Raw genomic sequence first — 24,917 nt, 5'->3', positions numbered from 1 at the left:
TAGACAGTGGAGCTACATGCAACATCATGTGCATGTCAGAATATAAGAAGATGAGGGTGAAACCGCCACCATCACCGTCCACTGTTGATGTATTCACCTGGGGCTAGAGAAAACCAGTAGTGAACATGGGGAAGTTCAAAGAGACACTAACTTACAAAGAAAGGTCAAGCAAAGAGGAAATGCATGTACTATGAGGAGAGATTCCAGCACCCTGTCTGCTAAGCAACTTCACAGCACAGGTGATGCGTCTCCTAGCAATGACCTACAACATGTCAGAAAGACAGAACATTCTGAGAGAACATCCAACCATACTACAAGGGCCGGGAAAACTAAAGGAAAAACAAATAACACTGTATATCGATGAAGCGATAAAACCTGTTGCTCAGCATCCCCTAAGAGTGCCAATTCATCTACAACCACAGGTAGAAGAAGAAATAAAAAGCCTGCTGGCACAGGATATCATAGAGCCAGCCGAAGGACCGACCCTCTGGGTGTCTCCAATAGTGGCAATACCAAAGAAGCACACCTCAAAGGCACCCTGGACCTCACCTAAATGACATGATCAGCTGTCTCACTGGTGCATGCCGATTTTCAAAGCTAGACCTGTGCAAAGGACACCATCAACTGGAGCTTGGCCCTCAATCACGGTACATCACTACCTTCTCCACTCGCATGGGTCTCTTTTGCTACAAACGACTCAGATTTGGAATATCATCATCAACAGAGATATTTCAAGAGATCATAAGGCAAGTAATAATGCAGTTGAAGAACAGCTTAAACTACTGTGATGACATCCTGGTATTCGGCCGTTCAGATGAAGAGCCAACAAGGCTCTAAGTGAGGTCTGCAACCAGTTGGAACAAGCAGGCCTAAACCTAAATGAAGACAAGTGTGAACTGGGGAGAAAGGAACTTGTATTTTTTGGTCACATCTTTTCAAAAAAGGAATGAGGCCAGACCCCAGCAAAGTGGAGACACTGGAAAAAGCAAGACCTCCAACAGAAATTGTGGAAGTGAGGTAATTTCTTGGTCTAGCAACCTACTGTGCTCGCTACATAAAAGACTTTGCCACAGTGAGTACACCTCTTCAGTACCTAACAATGCAGGGTCAGAAATTCCTCTTGACACAGGAATGTAATAGGGCATTTGAGGCCATTAGACACACAGTAATGGCTGTAGATCATGTTGCCTATTTCGAACCATTGCTATGCACTGAGCTGACTGTGGACGCCAGCCCGGTAGGTTTAGGAACAATCCTAGCACAACACATGCCTGGAAGAGATTTGCCCAGAAAAACTTTCGCATTTGCGACCAAAAATTTGTCTGTCATCGAAAGGGCATACTCCCAACCAGAAAAAGAAGGCCTAGCAGTGGTATGGGCGTGTGAACACTACCACATGTTCATCTAGAGGGAAACCATTTACTATCGTAACAGACCATCAGGCCCTAGTGACAATATATGGAAACCCAAACGCAAAGATACCGCCACGCATTGAAAGATGGGGAATAAGACTGATGGATTATGATTTTAAGATCGTGCAAGAGCCGGGAAAAGAACACAACCCAGCTGACTACATGTGAAGACATCTCCTACTGCAGGCACCAGAGAACACATCAATGGCAGAAGAATACCTCAATTTTTTGTTAAGGCAGAACACTCCTGCACCAATAACAATCGCAGAGCTAGAACAAGAGACAGCAAGGGATGCCACAATGCAAGAAGTCAAAATGACAACACAACAGCAAGGGTGAAGACATGTAAACAGCAACAACACCATGGGAGAAGGAGTTAACAGGGAAGAAATGCTGACATTCAAAAACATACACGAGGAACTCTCAGAGACAGAAAAAGGAATAATACTACGAGGATAAAGGATAGTCATGCCAAATGCACTACGTCGGCAGACTGTAAACTTGGCACATGAGTCTCACAGAGCCATAGTAGCAACAAAAAAGATGCTACGGGAGAAAGTATGGTTCCCAGGCCTGTATCGACTGGTGGAGAACACTATCGTAAACTGTCACCTATGCCAAATACCAGGATGACCAGCAAAGCCAGAACAGCTACAGATGTCGGAGCTTCCAGGGGCAGTGAGGACAACGTTGGCAGCAGACTTCTATGGGCCATTGGACACGGGCAATTACTTGCTAGTGGTCATTGATGAGTACTCCAGATTTCCGGTAGTGCAATACGTCTAGTCAACGTCAGCGACCGTGGCGTTGCCGATACTTGATGACAAATTTGCAGCCTGGGGTTCCCCACTAAAACATACAACGGTCCTCCCTTCTCAGTAGAGGAGTTTTGCAAATTCATGGACTACCAAGGCATTCACCACTGGAATATAATGCCTCTGTGGCCACAAGCAAACGGCATGGTGGAGAGGTTCATGGGGAACATAAAGAAAGCAGTCCAAAGAGCAAAGCTAGCGAAGATCTATGTAGGACAAGCACTCTGTCAAATACTAAGTGACTATCGAAACATCCCCCACAGCTCCACGGAACTATGGCAGCAGAACTCGTGCTGGAAAGGAAAAGATTGCCCCAACTAGAAGCAAAAACACCACCAGAGCACAACAGCATTGCAGTAAAAGACCAGGAGGCAAAAAACAAGATGAAACTCTATGCGGACGCCTGGAGACATGCCACTCCATCACGCCTGAAACAAGGGGACTCATTGTTGGTGCGCCAGCGACAATCAAGAAGATCAGACAGTCCATTCTCAGATAAACCACTGACAATAATAAATATCAAGGGGCCAATGATAACAGCTGCATCAAGCCCCTACCGGATCACCAGAAATAGTTCTCACTTGAAGGGACTAAAGACACTGGATATAAACGGAGGAGACACAGCAGCAAAAAACAACAAAACACATGGAAAAGAGGAAGGTATAGACAGCAAGTGAAAAGGACACACAACGGTGAGAGACAAGAAGAGGGATCACAGAAGGAAATGGAAGGAGCATGTCCAAGAAGAGTGAGCAAAAGACCAAAAAGACTGATTGAGGAAATGTAACGATGGGGATCAGGGACCATCCTCTCTCTATCTCTCTATCTCTCTCTCTCTCTCTCTCTCTCTCTCTCTCTCTCTCTCTCTCTCTCTCTCTCTATCTACTCTATCTAGCTGTAACTTTTCAGTCATTTTCTTTCCACAAAGGGGGAGATGTATTGACCTGGGTCAGAGGCACTAGCACCCCGCACCCGAATATTGGGAGGGGACAGCAACCGGACACCAATTCCAGTCAGGGAGTGGGGAGGGCGTTTAAGGACAACGAGGGCATGGGGGCAGGCATGCATGTGGGCATGAGAAGAAGAAACAGACTAAAGCAAAGATACAAACCTACCTGTCTTCACGCAGCCTCTGTTTGCAGCGACACGCCACTGCGGAGGCCCTGGGAACAGGATGACAGATGTGTGCCCACAGGTTGGGGCATTCCTCATTTCTGCCCCACCCCTCCCGGGAAATAGGTAATACAATCCGCCAGTTCAAATTGTTACTTTTGACATCTACAGGTCACGTTGGTCACGCTGCGACCCTCTGGTGTGTACATTCTTTTTATGGCCCAGGTGTGTTACCTAGACACTTGGAAGTACGGTCACAAAGACCTTCAATCTGTCCATTTCTAAATAGTTTCCAGATTAATTGCATTCACATTGAAGATGGAGGGAGCAGAAAGCAAAGCAAAGGCAATTGGATTGTTGAATTCTGTAGGTTGGGGCGCAAATTAGGGGTGGTATAGAAATCTGTCTGGGCGGTATGTTATTGTATTTTTTCAGTTTACAGAACCATCATCAGTAAGGTTACTTACTGGAGGACTTCAGATCATCAGGGCAGTATATTCAAGTTCCGAGCTTTCCTTTTACTATTGATTGTTTTCAGGTGCGTTAGTCCAGTTGTTTAAGTTGAAATGAGCCAGTGCTACAGTTCTACAATGCATGAGGCTAATAAAAAGAAAGAAGTGATGTGGCAACATAAAAATGGCAAGATAACTCTGGTGAATTATGGGCCTGCTGTAGAGAGATAGAGGGATGGAATTTTGTCTAGTGGAAGTTTTGGTTCCTCATAAAGTATTGCAAAGGGCTAATATACCTGCTGCAAGTCATGTTTTCCATTCAGATCACTACAGTGGATTTATTGTTCAGCGGGTTACTGCTTTTGTCAGAGAGATACTTTTGTTACTTGCAGCCTATAAGTTTAAATCCTGTAATATTACAGTTAGCTAACAAATACCGTTAAAGAACTGCATGCAACTGCAAGATCTTGGCAGGGCCACAGAAATTATACACAGAATAGGTCTAAGTAAATTTTGAAGCAGGCAAATTTTGTGGCATAATACCTCACATATTGTGATAGTATTCATGATTCTGTCATTTGTACACTTGTTAACACTGTCCGGACATTGTTTGGAGCTCAAACGTACTGTCCTAATGACCAAATATAGCAATAAGCAACAGAAAGTGACCACTCTACCCTTAGAAAGGGCCTTCCACTGCATGGCAACATGTTTTGCAGCGTTATTAACAACGTTTAAACTGTTTGAGCTAGCAAATAATGCATTAGATGACATCACAGCGTCTGCTCATCAGTGTACCCAGCCGTACTTTGCTGTCTTTTGGCAAGGCTCATTCTATTGAAATACCATGTACATACATACATAATGTACACAGTCTGTAACCAACATGATGAACTATAGTAACAAAGAATATTCTAAACATTTAATCCACTGTATATGTTATTCAACGGAATGCAAAGTTGTGCCTGAATTTAGACATAAAATCACAGTGCAAATGTATGGCTGTGAGTTAAAGCACCTCAGCTTCATTTTTTCAGAATGGAGATTGGACATCTGACATCTCTGGACCCTCATCTGGTTCACTTCCTGTACGTAAGTGTTCATATAAGTTGCAACAAAGTGAATGTTAAGACATTAACTGCCATTATGTTTGGTGTAGCACGACATCACAAAGCCTCCAACATGACTCAGTGAGTTAAGCACTCACTGCTGAGCAAAGCAGTGGTCCTTAAGTCTCAAGGTTGATTCCTGGCTGGCCAAGTCTGTCTTCCATCCTTTCGAAGCCATACATATATTTGCTAGCCATTCATTTATTTGACTGTCCTCCCCTTAATCTCCACATGCCTCGACCCTAGCCCTCCAACAACACTGTTTGCAAGACCCCACCATCCCTCCAAAGCCACTGTTCGGTTTGCAGATCTCCTATCCCCACCCTGTTTGGTTAATTTTCTCCAAAGTTGCAGTGCAGTGCCCTCATTTTAACCCCTCCCCCACCCTCTCGCCCAACACTGCTTGCCTACCCCCACCTCCGAGATCGCTGCATTGACTTCTTATCCTTACTTTAAATTAGTAGCTTTCATTTATGTAGAGCCTGACACCAGACTCAAACACGGATCTCCAGCTCCAGAGTTGGCAACTCTCACAGCGGCGCCATATACTTTTCCTATCAATGTTGCGGGTGCAGTACCTTATGTCGCCAAAAGTGGTCCATAAGGACACCTAGTGACAGCCTGTGGTACTGCTCTCTTTCACTGCTTCGTGCACAGTACAACAGTACCGCTGTACCTGCAGTAAAGTACTGCATAGCTAAATACTTACAAAGTCCCAAAGGCGAGACCAATTGCATTGCAAATGGTTGTTTACTTGCTCTGTAGAGGTTATCTGTTGTGTCTGCAAGATAATCCAGTGGAATTTAGATTTTCTCCAGTTATGATAAAGTTGGGGGTTTAATTCGGGACTGTCTCTTGACCAGTTTCATCTTTCATGGGTGTAGAGTCAGTGTTTCATTCATTTGAGCACACTTACCTTCACAATATCATATGTTGAGAGTTTCAAAGTTGACGAAGAATCTAAATTATTATTGGGAAATGTGCTCTCATCACATATTGCAGCTCTTTACTTTTCTCTAGTCCCACTGTTTTCTGTGTGCTCTGAATTCTGCTCCGGAGCCAGCATGTATGAGCATGCACGGACACATTATCTTTCTGAGACACCAATGCCATTTTTTAAGTTGTTTATTTGAAAAATTGAATTAAACCATTATACTGGTTCGACTATTGAGTTTTTGATAAAAGAAGAAAGCAGAGGTGATAACCCATTTTAAAAGAATAGTACTGAGACTAAACTGATTTTTAATTCGAAGAAAACAGGAAGGAGCCATTCTTCCTCACTGCATAGCCCTGACTTCAAACCTAGGCACTTCCTTTACACGTTCAAGGCAGTGCATGTGTGTGGGTGGGCAAGGAGGTTCTGCGTTGTGAAAGGGTCATTGATTCTCCTGGTTTCCGAAATGCCATATTGTGAGTTTAATAGAATATTGTAAATGATTCATTATTTAGTGATTGTTTGGGTTAGGATTCAGCAGTTCAGGTCAGCATGTTCTTATGCTATTACATGCGTGTAAAGAAGAGTGTCCTTGGGATCCAGAAGGTTTTAAAAAGCAATGACATTCAGGTATAAAGAAAGGCTGGAACTGAATTAAAATGTGATCCTGTGTTTGTATGTTCCTTGCTATATAATTAATGTAAGAAATGTGGCTAATGGATGACTGGGGTGTCAGCCCTGGTCAGGCAGCAACCTCAATCATTGTCAGACTAAGGCACAACACCCCTGGTAGCTCGGCGCAGAGCAGTCAAGCTTAATTCAGGGGCAACGTGTAAAGTATTTATGAAAACACTTCAAACAGTAGTAAAGTGAGAACACCACACAAAAGGATCACACACCAAATTATAAAGATAGTGCTATTTTTAATAACTAAAACAAGACCACAATAACAAAATTCCAATTGGTAGAATCGAAGATATGCAATTTTAATGATTTTGGTAATAAAAGTTGCAAACAGCACAAAGCACCACCTGTGGATATCTGGTCTCATCAGACCAGGGCACAGTCACAAGTGCAGGCTGACGGCATTGGAGCCCGGGACGGCTACAGGGATCCAGTTAGGTCATCTGAACAAAGTACTGTAAAACTGCTTTGTGAAGCATTGCAAGGATCCGCGCCAAAGCTATGTCGCTTAGCAGAAACGTGCGTCGGTTCTGAGGTGCGGAGAGTCTGCGATACAAGGTCTGGTGTTATCATCAAGACTGCCATCAATGAGCGATGCGTGGGCCCTCGGTGAGGTTGCGCCATGCAGCGGCGTTCTGATGATGCAGGTCTGCGTCAGGTCTGATACACGCAGCAGTGCAATGCGTCAGTTCTGCTCTGGGCTGCACTACACAGAATGGTAAATGTGTCAGTTCTGCTGGGTCCACGGAGGCTGGCAGAACATCTTAGGCTCACTTCCAAGGTCCAGGACTGGGGTGGCATTAAAGGGCAGGATAGTCTCACAGATGTCAGAATCCAGGTGCTGGGTACACATTTGTTGGAGCTTTCCACCCCTGAGGTTCAAGTCAGTAGGCTAGTCAATTATCCGTTGGAGTCACCCTTGGGTCCTGGCTTCAGCGGTGGCAGGACAAGTCCTTTTCACCCAGACAATAGGGCAGCATCATCATTAAAAAAATGAGGGTACAGAAATAACAACGAAAAAGCTCAACATTCACAACAGAAAACATTTAGATCAAATATATGAAGGTATCCTAGAAATCAATGCATAGTTCTCCAGGATTCTGCACTCAGAGACAAATCAATTAACAATCATTAGAGAGAAGAATGAGTTATCTCCAGTGGCAGAGGTATTAAATCAATGAGCCTCTTCGGAAGGATAAGGAGAATGAATTTCTTGTTTCAAACTGCAGCGCATGTGTCTTAAGATCACGATGTGAGTTCCATGTGAATTGACATGAAATGTGCCGCGGTCGTTTGAAGCATGAAATTAATTTTTCTTATCCTTCCGTAGAGGCTAATTGATTTAATACCTCTGCCCCTATCTGCCAGTGGAGATATCTCATTTGGAAATCTCAGTTATCTTCAAATTCTTTGGTCAATGTGTCAAGAAATTGCACAAGACTACGTTTGTCCTGAAGATGGGCTCATTCACTTGACGCAACAGAAACCGAAACATCGACGCCTAATCCATTCTCCTCTCTAATGATTGTTAATTGATTTATCTCTGAGTGAAGAATCCTATGTATAGGACAGACTCACCGTATTTTTCGATGAAGCTGGAGAAAGAACTATACGTTGATCGCTAAGATATCTTCCTATATTTGATCTATATGTTTTCTGTTGTTAATGTTTGTGGAGCTTTTTCGTTGTTATTTTTGTACCCTTATTTATCCTATTAATGATGTTTGAAATATATTTTTCTACTTTAGTCCACCCGTTTTTTGTAAATAATTTACTAATTGTTTTTGTTCAATTTAGTTTGAGTTTATTCCATTGATTGTGATTTGATGACATTCCAGATTTACATATAGAACTACTCAAAATTATTTCTTTTGTGAATAAATCACTTGTAGGCATCTTTACCTCTTTAACTTTAGCTCACATGGGTTTATTGGATTGCCCAATTACCTGCTATAAACTTTCTAAAAGTGCAATTTTCCTCAAAATTGTAATTTAAAATGAGGCTTTAACCATAACGTAGGATTTTTCATTACAAATCCATAGGTGTCAAACATGAATGGGATACTTGTTTCCAATTGGAGTTTTTCACTACCATGACATGTAAAACTAAAAAGTACATGTCCCAACTTTTAAATACATTGCAGCGTGTCCTTTGCGTTGTCCAGGGCCCACTATAAGGGTGATTTATATGTGTTGAAAAGAAAGGTCTGGGTAAGGCAAAAGATTTATTTTCTCTCAAACAAATAGAGGGAAAAGGGGGGCTTATCAATAATAATCTATCTTATTATTATTAAAGGTCCAGCATACATGCTCATCAATAAGTGAAAACAAAGAGGTATGCAGTTCCTAAAGTTAGCGCAAGGTGTGTTAGAATCACTGAAAGATACCAGGGTGATACTGTGAAAATGATGAAATAGGCAGGAGTGAAGGTTACTCCTTCTGGAAAAGAAGACCCTCACACACCCAACAAGCGAATGTCTTGCTTCATCACCGGGTCTTTGCTCCTTATCGGGCCGGCGGTGCAATGCCCGATCAGGCACCCAATGGGGCCTTCCTATCGGAGATCTTTATTTCCAACGCCGATGAGTGAGGTGTGTGGGGGGGAGTTCATTTTAATAGTTGGTGTAGGTGCATGTGAGGTGAAAGTTGAGTGTACTGAAACAGGGGTAGGTGATCCACTTCAAACAATTTTAATAAAGCATGGTCACCATCCTGATTAAAATCAAAATAATCCGCGCATATCTTACCTTTAGGTGTGTGAGTAAAAGTGCTAAAAGGATCAAAGGGTCAACATGTTTCTTGCCTTGTAATGTATTAAATGGCAATTCTTCAGGACCAATGAAAAAGATACGGCTACCTGCACCTTTTTGGTGGTGGCCACAACCTTCTTTTCCAGAAGGAGTAACCTTCCCTCCTGCCTAAAAGATTTATTTTGCCAGGTCGAAATGGCAGTTTAAAACTGCACACACAGGCTACAATGGCAGTCCTGAGTCATGTTTAAAGTGCTACTTAAGTGGGTGGCACAATCAGTGCTGCAAGCCCACTAGGAGCATTTAATTTACAGGCTCTGGGCACAAATAGCGCCACATTAGTAGGGACTTCCAAGTAAATTAAATATGCCAATTGATTATAAGCCAAGCTTACCATGTTTTAAGGAGAGAACATAAGCACTTTAGCAGTGGTTAGCAATGGTAAAGTGTGCAGAGTCCTTACACCAGCAAAAATGATGTCAGCAAACAGGGGGTTTGAAGGCAAAAGGTTAGAGGGTAAGCTACACCTAGGATGCCAGGTCTAACAACTAAGTTACTTAAGATAATCTACGCTTCACATTTTATTGTTCGGTCTATATGTATTATTATTATTATTATCACTGTATTTCTTTTAATAAGTGCTTCATGCGCCTCTTGTTCTGTTTTCAAAAAAGTCTATCTATCTATCTATCTATCTATCTATCTATCTATCTATCTATCTATCTATCTATCTATCTATCTATCTATCTATCTATCTATCTATCTATCTATCTATCTATCTATCTATCTATCTATCTATCTATCTATCTATCTATCTATCTATCTATCTATCTATCTATCTATCTATCTATCTACCTATCTATCTATCTATCTATCTATCTATCTATCTATCTATCTATCTATCTATCTATCTATCTATCTATCTATCTATCTATCCATATATACATACATACATACATACATACATACATACATACATATCTACACAAAGTTTAAAAACAAGTGATACATAGGAAAGCCTAATTATTTATCTGTATACAAAAACAACTTAAACTACACAAACATTAGAAATTCTATCATTATATCATTATAGTTGTGCGTTAAAGTTATCTTTTCTGCAGCACCAATATTAATATAACTTGTGACATCTCCGCCCACAGTGTTGTGAACTCACTACACAGACTAAATGAAATATGTGAGTGAAGTGGGGTAGGGTTGAGTGGTAGAGAGAGCAGTGGCTTAGACTAAAGCAGTGTTCAATGCAGTTGCATAAAGGGCAGGGGAACAGAGTGCAGTTGCATAAAGAAGAGTAGTGCAAAGTATAAAAGAGTGGTGTATAGTGCAGTGAAGTGGGGTAGAGCAGAGTGGCATAGAAGAAGTGGCATAAAGTGCAGTGGTGTAGAGTAAGGTGGTTAAAGTGCAGTGGAGTAGAGGAAGGTGGCATAGAGTGCAGTGGCATAGAGTAGAGTGGTTCAAAGTAGAATAGAATGGTATAGAGTGCAATGTAATACAGAAGACTACAATACCATCATTGAGTGCATTGGCATAGAGTGCAGTGGCATAGAATGGATTGGTGTAGAGTACAGTGGTACAGAGTAGAGTAGAGTGATGTAATGTGCAGTGGCATAGAGAAGAGAGCCGTAGAGTAGAGTGGTATTAGGTAAAGTGGGGGTGGGATTAGAGTGATAGAGTGGAGTAGCATTGTATGGAGTGGAGTGGGGTAGAGTGGCATAGACATAAAGTGAAGTAGAGAAGAATGCAGTACAGTGGCTTGGAGTGGTGTAGAGTGGCATAGAGAAGAGTGGCATTGTGTGGTGTGGCTTTGAGTGGCACTGTGTGGAGTGATGTAGAGTGGAGTAGAGCAGTGTAGAGTAAAGTACAGTGGTGTAGAGTGCAGAGCTGAAAAGTGGTGGAGAGTAAAGTGCAGTGGTGAAGAGTGGTGGATATTAGAGTGCAGTGACGTAGAGTGCAGTGTGACAGAGCAGAGTGGTGCAGAGTGGAGTATAGTGGTAGAGAGTAGAGTGGGGTAGACTAGAGTAGTGTAGAGTGCAGTGGCATAGCGTGGTGCAAAGTACAGCAGAGTAGTGTAGAGTGCAATGGCATAGAGTGCTGCAGAGTGGAGTGCAGTAGCGTAGAATGTAGTGGATTAGAATAGAGTGGTGTGCAGCACAGTGGTGTACAGTGTAGTGTCTTAGAGTGCAGTGCACTAGAGAAGAGGTGTGCAGAGTATAATAGAGTGGCATGGACTGCAGTGGCATAGAGTAGAGTGCAATGGCTTGGAGTTCAGTGGCATAGAATGCAGTGGGCTTGAGTAAAGTTGTGCAAAGTACAATAGAGTGGCATGAATTGCAGTGGAATAGAGTAGAGTGCAATGGCTTGGAGTGCAGTGGCATAGAGTGCAGAGGACTAGAGTAGAGTGGTGCAGAGTAGAGTGTCACATAGTGCAGTAGCATAGAGTGCAACAGCGTAGAGTGCAGTAGCTTAGAGTAGAGTGGTGCATACTAGAGTAGAATGGCATATAGTGCAGTGGCATACAGTGTAGTAAAAAGAGTGTTGTGAAGTGGTGTAGAGTGGATTAGAGTGGAGTAGTGTGGCTTGGAGTGGCATTGAGTAGAGTAAAGTGAGACAGACTAGAGTAGAGTGGTGTAGCTGTAGGGTGAAGTAGAGTGGAGTGTAGTAGAGTGGTATAGAGTGGAGTGGAAGAGTGGCTTAAAGTGGCATAGGTTAGAGTGGCATTGAGTAGAATGACATAGAGTGAATTGGGGTAGAGTGAAGTAGGCTAGATTGAAGTGGGTTAGAGTAGAATAGGATGGCATAGAGTGCAGTGGCATATAGGTCAGTGGCCTAAAGTGCAGTGGTGCAGAGTAGAGTGAAGTGGCATTGAGTGTAGTGGTGCAGAGTAGAGTGCAGTGGCATAGAGTAGAGTAGAGTAGAGTATGGTGGTGTAGAGTGCAGTGGCATAGATTAGAGTGGTGAAAAGTGGCATAGAGAGCAGTGACCAAGAGTGCTGCAGAGTAGAGTGTGTAGCGTAGAGTGCAATGGCATACGTTGGAGCACATTAGAGTGCAGTGGCATAGAGTGGTGCAGAGTAGAATGTCGCAGAGTGGAGTACACTAGATTGGTGCAGATTAGAGTGCAGTGGCACATCTTATAATGGAATGTGGCACAGGGTGGTGCAGAGTAGACTAAAGTGGCGTAGAGTGCAGTGGTATATTTGTTTACATTTTATTAGTACTGGCGTACTTTGTACATTTTCAAAAAAATATATACATCACTAAAAATAATTTTCCCTACCTCAACCTAGTTTGCTAAAGTGGCTCCTGTCTTCCTAGACAAGACAAAAATAGTACTTATCTGGATTTCACTGTAAAACAGAGAACACACACAAATTGTGGTCTAAACAATATGGCTGCCTTTCAATTTTGTTAGGGATTACATCAACCAAGAGTATACTATTTTGTCATCGCCATATATTGTGGTATACCATGAAAGTGCTGCGATCTACTACGGCCCAATGTAGCCCTACGTTTTTGACCCTTATACCCTTAAAACTTTGAAAGTACTAAACTCATTCAGATCAAATAACAAACAGGACCCTTTCCACACCATAATCTATATTCCTGACAAATTTTATGAAACTATTTTCAGCCATTTTGCCGCAAGTTATTGGAAAGTTATAGGGTCCTCCATCAAGTGGGAGCTGACAAAAAGCGGGGTGGGTCCCAAAACATGTTTTCCCCATTCATTTTTCCATCAGAAAATTAGACACAGCTGCAGCCAAAACCGCAACCATAATGACACCAAATTTGGAAGAAAGCTAGATTATGGCCAAGAAAGCATGTTTTATGTGATTGGCTGTAAATCCATTAAGTATTTTGGAGAAATGAAGGCTCAAAAAATGTGTATATGTTATGCTGCAGAGGCCCTGCAGAGCCAACAGATATCAAGATAAGATCTGATTAGCTGCCACCACATCAAGAAAGGTGTGTTGGCATTCATTTGGGCCTTAGGGACTCAGTCGCTAGTCCTAGATTAAAGTTAAAAAGGAGATGAAGGGAAGCAGGATAGAGCCACCCTGCCCCCCTATGCCCGATGGGGGGGGGTGGGGCCCAAAGGGCCAAAAAACTGCAGTTTGTTTAGCATGAAACTGAGGATGTAGAGAAAATGCTCCAAATCTTTCTAAAGAGTACTAAAGAAAAATGAAACATGTAATATAAAAAATACATAGCAAGTAATGCATATTAAGGACCTATATTGCTATGTGAGCATCATGTGACATTGAATATATCACTAGACTTTCAGCCTCATGTTTTATGATGCCACCAGTAACCATTGATAACACTATAGGCTCATATTAAACTGCTGCCCATTAAATATCCTATATATATATATTACATATTTGTCTGTTTATACTAGATAAAATAGAGTGATATACAACTCATATTTCACAAGGAATAGTGAAATATGGGAAATATTTCAGAGCAGGCTGGGAAGTAAGGATTTCATCTTCATAATAATAACCCCCAAACCACTCTACAGAGCGCTAGGACTGTCAAGGCTACTAGGATTATATGGCATGGATAACCAACTTATGTGCTAATGCGTTCTAAAATATACAGCAAAACATGAAAATTATGTGGCACATCCTCTGTCAATATTGTTGTCATCTGTTTTAGGTAAAAACGATTTTTTTTTATGACATATGCAAATGTTTGCAAATTATGTAGCAAAAGTAGTAAATCCATACTTAATGTGATACATGTTGCATTTACAGACTCGTCTGGCCCTCACCGTTGTTTATTATTTTACCACTTCTATGACACATTAGCAACATCAAAACTATTGTACTAAACAAGTATTGCAGCAACAATATGGTTTTCTTAAATATCCACCCTACATTCTTACAATGTAAAGTACACAAATATTATCTACACAATATTGTGTTATTAATTTTTGACATTTCATGTATAAATACTGTCAGACAGGTGAAGAGTAATGCACTCATGACAGCTCTAGTGCACTGATGCTTTATTGTTAAGTCACAATGTCCACCATCTAGTACTGATGTGAAGTGGCGTAATGCAAAAGGATGGGGCCCTCCATAGATTTTGATGAGGGGCCCCAGAGTTTCCCATAGCTCATAGATATCCATTGGCATTGGGCTGGATTGGGTGGTCCTCCTGTGCCACAGGGGCCAGCGTTATGCTCCTGCCAATCGGTTTTGGTGACATAAAGCCTTCTTCTTGGGAGGGGAGTCCAAAGTAAGTCAAATATTTAAAGTGCTCAGTGTAAAAACCGAAGATGGTATTAATGCATCAGTTGCCAAGGACTCAATATTGAAATGTGTTCATTCCACTGTGTTGAAGTCACACTGAGATAAAATTACAAACTCATTCGAAACCAAGTACTATAAACACGATTTGTATCCAACAATCTCGGACCCCATAACAATTAATAGTGCTTCCAACCTGGAACAATTACATTTTGGCTTTGTTATGTATAGCACACGTTGAATGCCTTATTCAAGCAATAATCCATAAGCGGGAGCCATTTTTAAATACACTTTCTATCCTTACAAACTCATTTTTCATCAGGTGTTTAGTAAACAAATTCTATTAAAGGAGTCACAGATTTCCTATGATCAATGGTACAGCTGCTAATTAATAAATACATCTTATTTGGGTCATGCACATCTTAATGCCCATTTGGGCACACTAAATCACATTCAAGTCAGGAGTAGCCAATTAATGTGACCAAATCAATCTATGTTAAACCAAATCTTCTTTTACATCCAATGCAACTTAACCTGATATCAAAGGTACAACAGACAATAACCCTAGACTCAATGTTGGGATAACCCCAATTTGGTCCGTACCAAAGGGCTTGTAAGCACAGATCAATATCCCTCTATTACATATGCACAGGCAGGAACTACAAATTTAAGGGTACAGTACAGTACTATACAAAACTATCTAAAACTTATGAAAATAAGAAAGTTGAGATAAATTGAATGCCCACCCACAACAAATAAACGAAAATGAACATACTTCTGCAATGATATGATTTGAAGCATCCATGTATGCAGTGGGCCTCATCAGAGAACTGCACACTCCAAACAGTACAGGTATTTTCAACTGACAAGCATAGCTAAAATGTGTTCCAAATACATGTTCAGAAGCAAATGTTTAATCTACTAAGTAATATGTGGGCATATAGCCTTAGTCATAATACCAATGTGATTCTTGTGAGATGGGTATCTTAAGAAATGTCCACTTTAATATATATTGATCAGGTCCCTCATCTTGAACATCTGTAAAAATTGGTAAAAATCTATTAAAGAATTTATGAAACTCCTTACGGATGTTCTACACTCAAGACAGTAGTTATGTAGTTAGAAACATAATTTAAATGTACCACCAATTCTTCCTCAGAATTAAGACACGTGGGTGTTATTGTGTTCCTTGTTTTATATTCCTCAATTCCATACTGCTTAATTTAGATGTTCTATCACCACCGTTCTTTTAGGTGCAACATGATCGTGAATTGCAGGAAATCACTCTTGCCCAAGTGTACCTCACTTCAATGACTAGCAAGAGGATATTTTTTATTGAAATTGGTGATAACCTTCATATGTAGAAAATCTGTATTTTGATGGGAGAAATAGTACTGCCAACATGCAGTTTGTTGAGTCATTTATTTCTGTGGGACAGTGGATCCGCTACAAAATTTAAATTAAAAAAGGGCAGCCCTTTTCACTTTTAATCTGCCCTGGGGGAGAGGGGGTACACAGCATGATATTTTTAGGGGAGAAAAGCGTGCAGCCCTGCCTCCTCAAGACAATGCATGGCTCCGCTGATCTCATCCCCTAGGGCTGCATCGTGATATCAAGGGGAGGGGAAGTATGGCCCCCTCTCCCAGAGCCGTTACATGGCCCAGAGGACCCCATTCCCTGTGGCCTAGATAAATAGAAAATTGCCATGGATATCCCAGTCCCACCAAGGATACCCAGAGCAATCAGACGCACTGTGGCCCTCCGGGAAGGCGCATGACTTCCGCTGGCGGCCCTCTTTGGACTCATTCCAGATATAAATATAAATGTATAAATTCATCCACCTCATCTCCTTCTTGGAAAGTATTGCACTGAACCGTCAAGTGAGGGCCAAGAAAAAGAGGGGGAGGGTATGAATTTCTGAAGTAAATTCTATTGGAAACTCTACTCTCTAAAACAGGAAAAATGGCTCAACAAAGAAGTTTTGCATTGGAAAGTTTTTTGGTAATACAAGTTTTGAGCTAGTTAGTGTCACTTTTGTGACTCAAACCCAGCTTAAAATGTTCAAAAATCTCCCTCTAAGTCTCGTTACATTAAACACACCACACCACACCACTACACTACACTACACTGCACAACTCAGAACTCCACTGTATGGCATACCACACCACTCCACTTCACTATACAGCACAACATTCCACTCTATGACAAGTCGCTCTACTCTACGACACGTCACTCTTCTCTATGACAGTACACTACACTCTATGACCCTTCACTACAGTGTCTTGCTCTTGTGGCTGAGGGGCATATGTATCAAAGGATAAATTTGCGATTCTCAAATAGCGATTTTTAGAGAATCGCTATTTGAGAATAGCAAAACGCTATGTATGTAGGATTTGTAAATAATTTTGCGAATCCTACATATTCCTTAATTGTGAATCGCAAATTGTGATTCGCAATTGCGTTCACAGAACATTAGTACAAGGTTATGGAGTCGCTATTTGGAAGGGAACACCCCTCCCAAATACCGAGTCACAAAACAGTATTTTGCGAGTGGCAATTTATTTGCAACTCGCAAAATACTGTTCATACATGGACCCATGGTTTTTAGCATGCGCAAACGGGTCTAAAAACCGTTGTACATCTAGCCCCATATGCCTTGCCTTAAAGTGTACAATTTGTCACTATTTTAGAACATTCATTAGAAATTGTAACTTGAATGTTATATATCATTACATAAAAAGTATAGATGTTTGTTACTACTAGCACAAGATTTTGTCAACCCTGTCCTAATGGCAATACTAAATTTGATCCAAGGCCTACAGACCAATTGTTCATATAAGAAATGCATTTTTACGTTATTTACTACTGAAATCCCACAGTGGATAATGTACTTTCACAAGCTACAGTTTAGCACCTTTTTAAAATGATGCTCCACAAAATAGAAAATGGATGATGGGATTATAGATTTTGACAGAGGAAACGAAAATGACACAATTAATTAGTAAGCCCAGAGCCTGAAACAATGTAGAACTAATATTAGAGACACTGCATGCAAACTTTATTGGAGATACACACTATAAATGAATTATTTTAGACACGTTTCTACTTTAATGCCCTTTTTTGCTCCCAGAAACGTTTCTCGGATTTTATTGCTGATTGCATTTTTTTCGAGTCTGTTAATTAACCTCTTTATTGCATTAAATGTGACTACACGATTGTCATTTTGATCTCCATTGACGCCATTACGGCATACCCAAGGCAGGAAGTTCAACTCTTCACAAATATTACATTTGGCAGATGAAAAACTCATGCTAATTTATAAAGTATGTTTCCAGCTTTCTTCTCCTTTACAATCCACCTGATTGTTCTTTGCTAAAAAAAAGAAACTGTTGTACTTTAGGTCAAGGTCGTCAAGCAATGTTTTAACTACAGAAGATAATTTTAAGCATCAAATAACACTTCTGCAGACTAGTTAATTAGCAAAAACGTGCGATAAAACGGCTGTCCTGTATAATCTTCCAAATTACTTAATTGAAGGGCTCTGCGTCATTTGTATGTGAAGTAAAAATATAACATGACTGATATTCAATAATTTGCAAATTATAATTTAAACTAAGCCTTGTTAAGTTTGACCTGCTTAGGTGTATTTACTAGATCAATGGTGGGCATGCTTAGACTAAATGTATAGATGTGTGATAGCTTAGTTCTTCAGAAGAATTATTATGGGGCATATTAGCCAGGGCTGGCGATATAATTATCGCCGCTTTAGCGTCCGTCTTTGGGCGAAAAGCGGCGATAATTATATCGCAATATCATCAAGGACACGCTAGCGCGTGTTTCCTTGATGTAGAGCCCGTTTTTTCACAGCCTCGCCTCGCATCGCTAATGAGATGCAAAAGAGGCGTGGCTGTGAAAACAACACATGTTAATATCGTGAAGGTATCTTCGCGATATTAACAAGGAGGTGCAGCGATAAAAAAAATTGCGCTACCTCAGCCTTAACTCAGGAATTTAACACCTGTTATATTCCTGACTAAGGCATACTTGTAATTGGATATGGATTATGCTGATGGGACCACAGGGTCCTATCAGCAATGTTATCGCTGTTTTCAATGGAACATCGCTGGAAAACCAGCGATGTTCCGTTGAAATAACAGCTATCGCTGAAATGTTATCGCCATAGCGCTATGCGTTGTAAATATAGTGTTATCCTGGCGATAATATTCAGCGATAGCTGGCGATAATTTTTCTATCGCTATGAACGGCCAGCGATAATTATCGCTGGCCGTTGATAATATGCCCCAAAGTACTTTCAAATTTGTACTCCATGTGCCATATTATCAAGAACTGCGATAAGATTATCGGCGCTTTAGCGGCAGGAAACTGCCACTAAAGCGGCAATAAAGGGCTTGATAATATGCCCTAGAGAATTCCAATAGAAGCCCAGGTTGTGGTGTGAAGGACCACAAACCTGGGCTTCTATTGCTATTCTCTAGGGCATATTATCAAGCCCCTTATCCCCACTTTAGCTGCAGTTTCCTGCCGCTAAAGCGGCAATAATGTTATCACCGTTCTTGATAATATGGCCCCATATTTTTCGGAGGGACAATTTCCGCCCCATGCTTGCCAGAGCTCAGGAAATCAACACCAACCAACATACATAAAAAAGGGCTTTGGGTCTGGACCTTTGGGGAAGTCCCTTTCAGCTACTGCAGTGTCTTTTAAGTTTAGAGTAAACTACAGGACTATTGTGCAGTTTGACATTCTTGCACAGCTAAAGTGTAGCTCGTGAGGAATGGGATGAGAACGGGTCAGGTTTTACTACTCCAACTAGCACTGGATAATCCCTCTTGAACTCAGGAAAGCTTATAAAAAACTAGAGTGCTTATCCTTTCAAGTAAAATGGCCACCACCACGTGGACTTCCTGATATATCGTCTTTGATCCCTGACAGTGCTATGACACCCACCTATTGCAATAGGCAGTCCCCAACAATGCCTAGCAGATTTGAGAGTTATGGTGCTGAATTCAGGATATCTGTAGTTTATAGTTTCATAAACGAGCTTTCCTACTGCTCTCCGTTGGTGTCCTTGGAGGAAGAAGAATGTAAACTTCCAAATCCATTTAATTCAGTAAAAGTGATATATATTTCCCCTAATAGATTTATGTTTATCTAAGCATCTGCAACCATTTTGAGATCCCTCAATGAAAAAAAGAAAATATAAGGGGCATATTTACGAGAAGCTTGCGCTGGCTTGCTCCATGTATAGTGACACAACAGCAGCACAAGCCCATATTTATAAAACAAAGCATTTTCCAAAAATGCATTGTGGTGCAAAAGCTGTGCTGAAAGCAGCTGCACCACGCACAATTTAATATCTGCAATGAAGGCATTCCCCAATAAAAGCCAATGCAAATGTAATGCCATGATATTTATGGGTTTGCCAATCCCCCACGCATCATTGGGAAGCACAACACGAAGGTAGAAGTGCACTAAAATTGCTGTGCATCTGCAAATCCAGTGTAGCAAATTACACAGTGGCTGTGGTATAAGAAGATCAACTCCACAAAACATAGGAAGTCATCATTCTGAAACTAGGAGTTGCTTTGAGACCACCACATTCACGTTGACAGAGAAGGAGGAGGGAGCATGTGTTCCGGCAGCACATATCCCTCATTGACCTCAGGGAGGATGAGTTCACAAAATTCTGCAGACTCATGAGGCAGTCTAACATTGAATTGCTGCATACGATTTGGTCAAATCTCCAACAACCAACTACAAGGACCAATAACATTTCCCCACATGTGAAACTTACTTCTGTGCTCCACATGTTGGCATTCCATTCCTTCCGGGTCACAACAGCTTGATTGACAGGAGTCTCACAGGGAGATTTTCTGCCTTCCTCCCTTCTGTCTTGGATGCTATAGTTACTCACACCCCAGTACCTCCTCTTCCCCAAAACTCAACAACAACAACTGGAGACCAAGCACGCATTCTTCACCATTGCTAGATTTCCACATGTACTTGGTGCAATTAGTTGCACACACGTTCAATTGGTGCCCCCTGTTGAAACATTCTATCTCTTCAGAAACCAGAAACACACATATTCAATCAATGTCCAGGCTAGGGTGGATCATCAGGGTATGTTTATCAATGTGTTGGCCAAATATCTAGGGAGTGCAACTGATGACTTCATCTTCTGCCATGGTCAGTCAATCAATCATACATTTATATTGTGCAGCAAAACACCCCAAAGGGCCTCGATGGGCTGGAGCTGTTACTGATGCGTGGAGGTTAGGTGATTCAAACATCCAGGTCTTTAGTTCTCTTCTGAATTGCTGGAGTAACAATGCGGTCCTGAGGTGCAGGGAGAGGTTGTTCAGGGCCTTGGCAGCCAGGTGCATGAAGGAGCCTCCTTTGCTGTTGGCTTGGTGGATTTTTGGTGTGTCTGCGAGGGAGAGGGATGCTGAATGAAGGTGTCTGGTCAGTTGGTGCAACGTCAGCTACTTGTTAGTGTATTTCCTTCATTGTTCAGGGCCTTGTATGCGTGAGTCAGCATCTTGAATTGGTATCTCTTCTGGTTCGGGAGCTAGGATAGTTTCTTGAGATGGGCGGTAATGTGAGTCCTTTTTGGTAGAGATTGTTTCCGTAGTTCAGTCTGCTGGTGATGAGGGATTGTGTGATAGACCATCTGGTGTTTACCGTCAGACACCTGAAGATCTTGCTTATCATGCAAAGGATGAGGAAGCATGATGATGAGATTGCGTTGACTTGGTTCTTCGTGGATAGCTTGCGTTCCAGGATGAGGACGAGGCTGCTGGTATGGTCTGTTGGGGTTGGGGGTAGGCCAAGATCTGTGGGCCACCACGTGTCATTCCATAACAAGGGGTAGTTTCCAAAGATGAGGACGTGGTCAGTGTAGGAGATAATGTTAAGTCTGTACAATCTTAAGGCTGGGGGTCATGTAAGTGTTAAAGAGGGTGGGACTGAGGGACGATCCTTGGGGGACTCTGCAGAGTTTGTTGATCAGGGTGTGATTGGTGATGGCATCGAATGCAGTGGACAGGTCCAGGGGGATGAGGGCTGCCATTTCTCCATGGTCTAGGAGAGCTCTGATGTCATCAGTGGCTGCAATGAAGGTTGTCTCTGTGCTGTGGTTGGCTCAAAATCTGAATTGGGAGGGGTCCAGGAGGTTGTGGCCTTCTAGTTGTTGGGCAAATTGCAGTGTTGATCACGTTCTCAAACACTTTAGCGGGATAGGTGAGCAGCCAGATTTGTCGGTAGTTCTACTGATTGGCTGGCTTGGCAGATTTTATTTCAACAGAGGTCTGAGTTCAGCGAGTTTCCAGTCCACTGTGAAGGAGGCTGTGGTGTTGGTGGTGTTCAGGACCTTTCTGAGCTCGTCACCAATTTTCTTGCATCCAAGGTTGAACACGTAGTGGGGGCAGGGGTCCATTGGTGCTCCAGAGTGCACAGAGCTCATGATAGTGATGATATCTTGCATGGTGAGGGGATCCCAGTGAGTGAGCATGGCTTCAATATTTGTGCTCATGGGTGTTAGCTGGTTGATGCTTTTGATGGTGGAGGGTTGGCGTTCAAAGTTGTCGTAGATGGCCAAGGTCTTGTTGTGGGAAAAGTCATTAAGGTTGTCCTACAGTTCCTGTGAGGTTATAATGCCTTTCTCAGTGGCTGCGAGGATGGAGCATTCCCTCACGATGATCAACATGTCCTTGCTGTGGTTTGTGCTAGCTTCAATGCGGTCTGCTAGGGCCTTCTTTTTGGTGTCTTTCAGTAGAAGGTGGTACTGTTTGAGAGTGGTTATAATGGCGGTGTGGACTTCCATCTTTTTGCTGATGCACTACTTCCTTTCAAGTTGCCAGCAGATGCATTTGTGGAGAGCAGTTCTTTGTGGTACCAGCTTGCTTTTTTGGATGGTCTTTTGGCCTTGCGTGTCTTGTCAGGGGTGATGGTGCTGGCACATTATGTGATACATTGGGAGACGTGTTTTGCTGCTTGATCTGGTTCATTTCTAGTGTCTGGGAGACAGGCGCCTAGGGTGTGGGTCCACTGGTCTTCTGAAACCTTTTTCCAGTCTCTGCGTATAGACCTGGGGGACGCAGTGGTGGAGTGGGTGGATCCTGAGACAATAAAGTAGACTCTGTGGAGGTCCGACCAGGTGAGTTGTATGATGTGGCTGTACTTGATTGTTCCTTATATATTATGAATGAGCAGTTCCAGAATGGGAGATATGAAATGGCCTACTGATTGGTAAGTTGTAATGTATGACATAATAGCCATCTCTTTGTTTGTCTATAGAGCTTGTGTCGTGCACATAGAGGGAACAACTTATTCCATCATGTAGAGAATGATGTTTCATTGTGCCATTCCTTCACTTTCCTGCATATATTAGCAGCAAAATAACAACTGTGATAAGTATTGTGTTATCTCAGACTGTGTGAATGGACAGAATCACATTATCTGCACTGATTAACTAATCAATACACAAATCCCATGGTACACAAGTAACTTTAATATGAGTACAAATGGTGCAACTTATCAAAGGTTTAAATGAGCATATGTTCAATGATGTATATAGTCTTGATATTAGTTTAAGTCCAACTAAAATAATGGCTTTTTAACAGATCTTGTGTTCTTAAGTAAATTTCTCATACATGGCAGTTAACTTGTATGTTGACCAATGTATCAGGAGCAATACTGGAAGAAGCAATTGTAAACACCTATTTGTGTCATGCAACACAAGTGTATGCCAAATTCATGTGTAAATGTCAATTCCTGGTACATACGTGATACCAACAGTACAAAGTTCACATATGTCTAAGCCATTCCTAAAGTCTAGGTTGAAACATATACAAAGTTATGAACCCACATTGACATACTTCATTAATGTGAGCGATGACCAGTTTTGTAGGGGGAGTTGCCTAAATTTCCAGCATCTGAGCCCATCAATGTAAAACTCACAAAGTCTATCAATATGATGTCAAACAGGTAATACACCAGTAGCAACTATGGTAAAGTTTTACAGTGTACTCAGAATCCCAATCTCAACACTCTCTTGCCACATCAATGATGTCATATTCAAGGCATATAAGTACTGAATCACCTACAAGTCAAAATCACATATATACATGTTAAATTTTGTGTCCAGGTTTATGGCTGAAAGGTATTTGTATCTACACCAGTTTGTCCCCTATAAAAATGGCCGTCATTGCCATACCTATGTGTCAATCTTAGATAACCATGACACCTTGCCCTACATAAAGCATTGGTGGTTGGTTGACCACAAAATATATAATCATCCATGTCACATGTTGGAAATTCACTACATGTACAAAGTAAATAGCCATGCTGAATTAAGCGAATAGATCAAAGGCTGTGCTAATGTCATTTAGGCAAACAACGACATCAGAGGTGTCAAAAGGACAAATGTATGCATGAGTGTCAAACACTTTGGCACTGACACAACCTACCTAAAGCTGAATATGTGCCAGAGATTCTGATCATTAGGTTGTCACTTTGGACATGTGGGGGCATATGTACAAGCCCCTATCGCATCACAACGCCAGTTTAATTGACTCTGTGGTGGCGATAGGGGCTTAGCCTTGTTCACAAGGCAGCGTTAAGCCACCTAATGTGGCTTAATGCTGCCTTGTAAATAAGGCCCGTAGAGAATGCCTGGATCACCAGCACCGCCAACCAAGTCGCTAAAAAAAACCCACACAGACCCATTAAATGAGCCAGCTTTTACACCCGGAACTCAGCAAATCAAAGTGCAGGAGCAAACAACTCGGAAGAAGATGGTACACCAGCAGGAACCACATCGATGGAGCCACCTACTAATCAGCCCTCCATGACTACCACCACCAGCTCAAAGCTGCAAAAAAAAGGCCCTGACCCACCAGATTAAGAGCAGCGCCAACCAAACAAAGGAACTCTTCTCCATCCTCAGAGCGTTCGCCTGCTTGTCAGCCACCAAAAACTGAATCCCTTCCTCACAAAAACTCTGTGACGCCCTAGTCGACCACTTCCACAACATGATATAAAGCATCTACACAACCCCCCAACCTCTTTAGCAGCCTATCAATCTCCACTGCTGACCACCCGCTCACCACTTGGACACAACTCAGCATACTGAACACAACCACTCTTATGAACTCCATTCACTCAGGAGAACGCACCGAGCCATGCCCCTGCCAACTCTTCAACCTTGGAAGAGAAGAATTTAGCCACCAGCTCACCACGATCCGTATGCCTCCATAACCACAGCCACCTTCCCTGATGCATGACAACAAGTGGAGGTCAGACCCCTCATCAATAAACATTTGGCAGACCCCAGCGAGCTCCAGAACTACTGTCCC

Source organism: Triturus cristatus, chromosome 2_2 (assembly GCF_964204655.1).
Source record: "Triturus cristatus chromosome 2_2, aTriCri1.1, whole genome shotgun sequence".
In the NCBI taxonomy this organism is placed as follows: domain Eukaryota; kingdom Metazoa; phylum Chordata; class Amphibia; order Caudata; family Salamandridae; genus Triturus; species Triturus cristatus.
Note: the sequence above shows the minus strand (reverse complement) of the source record.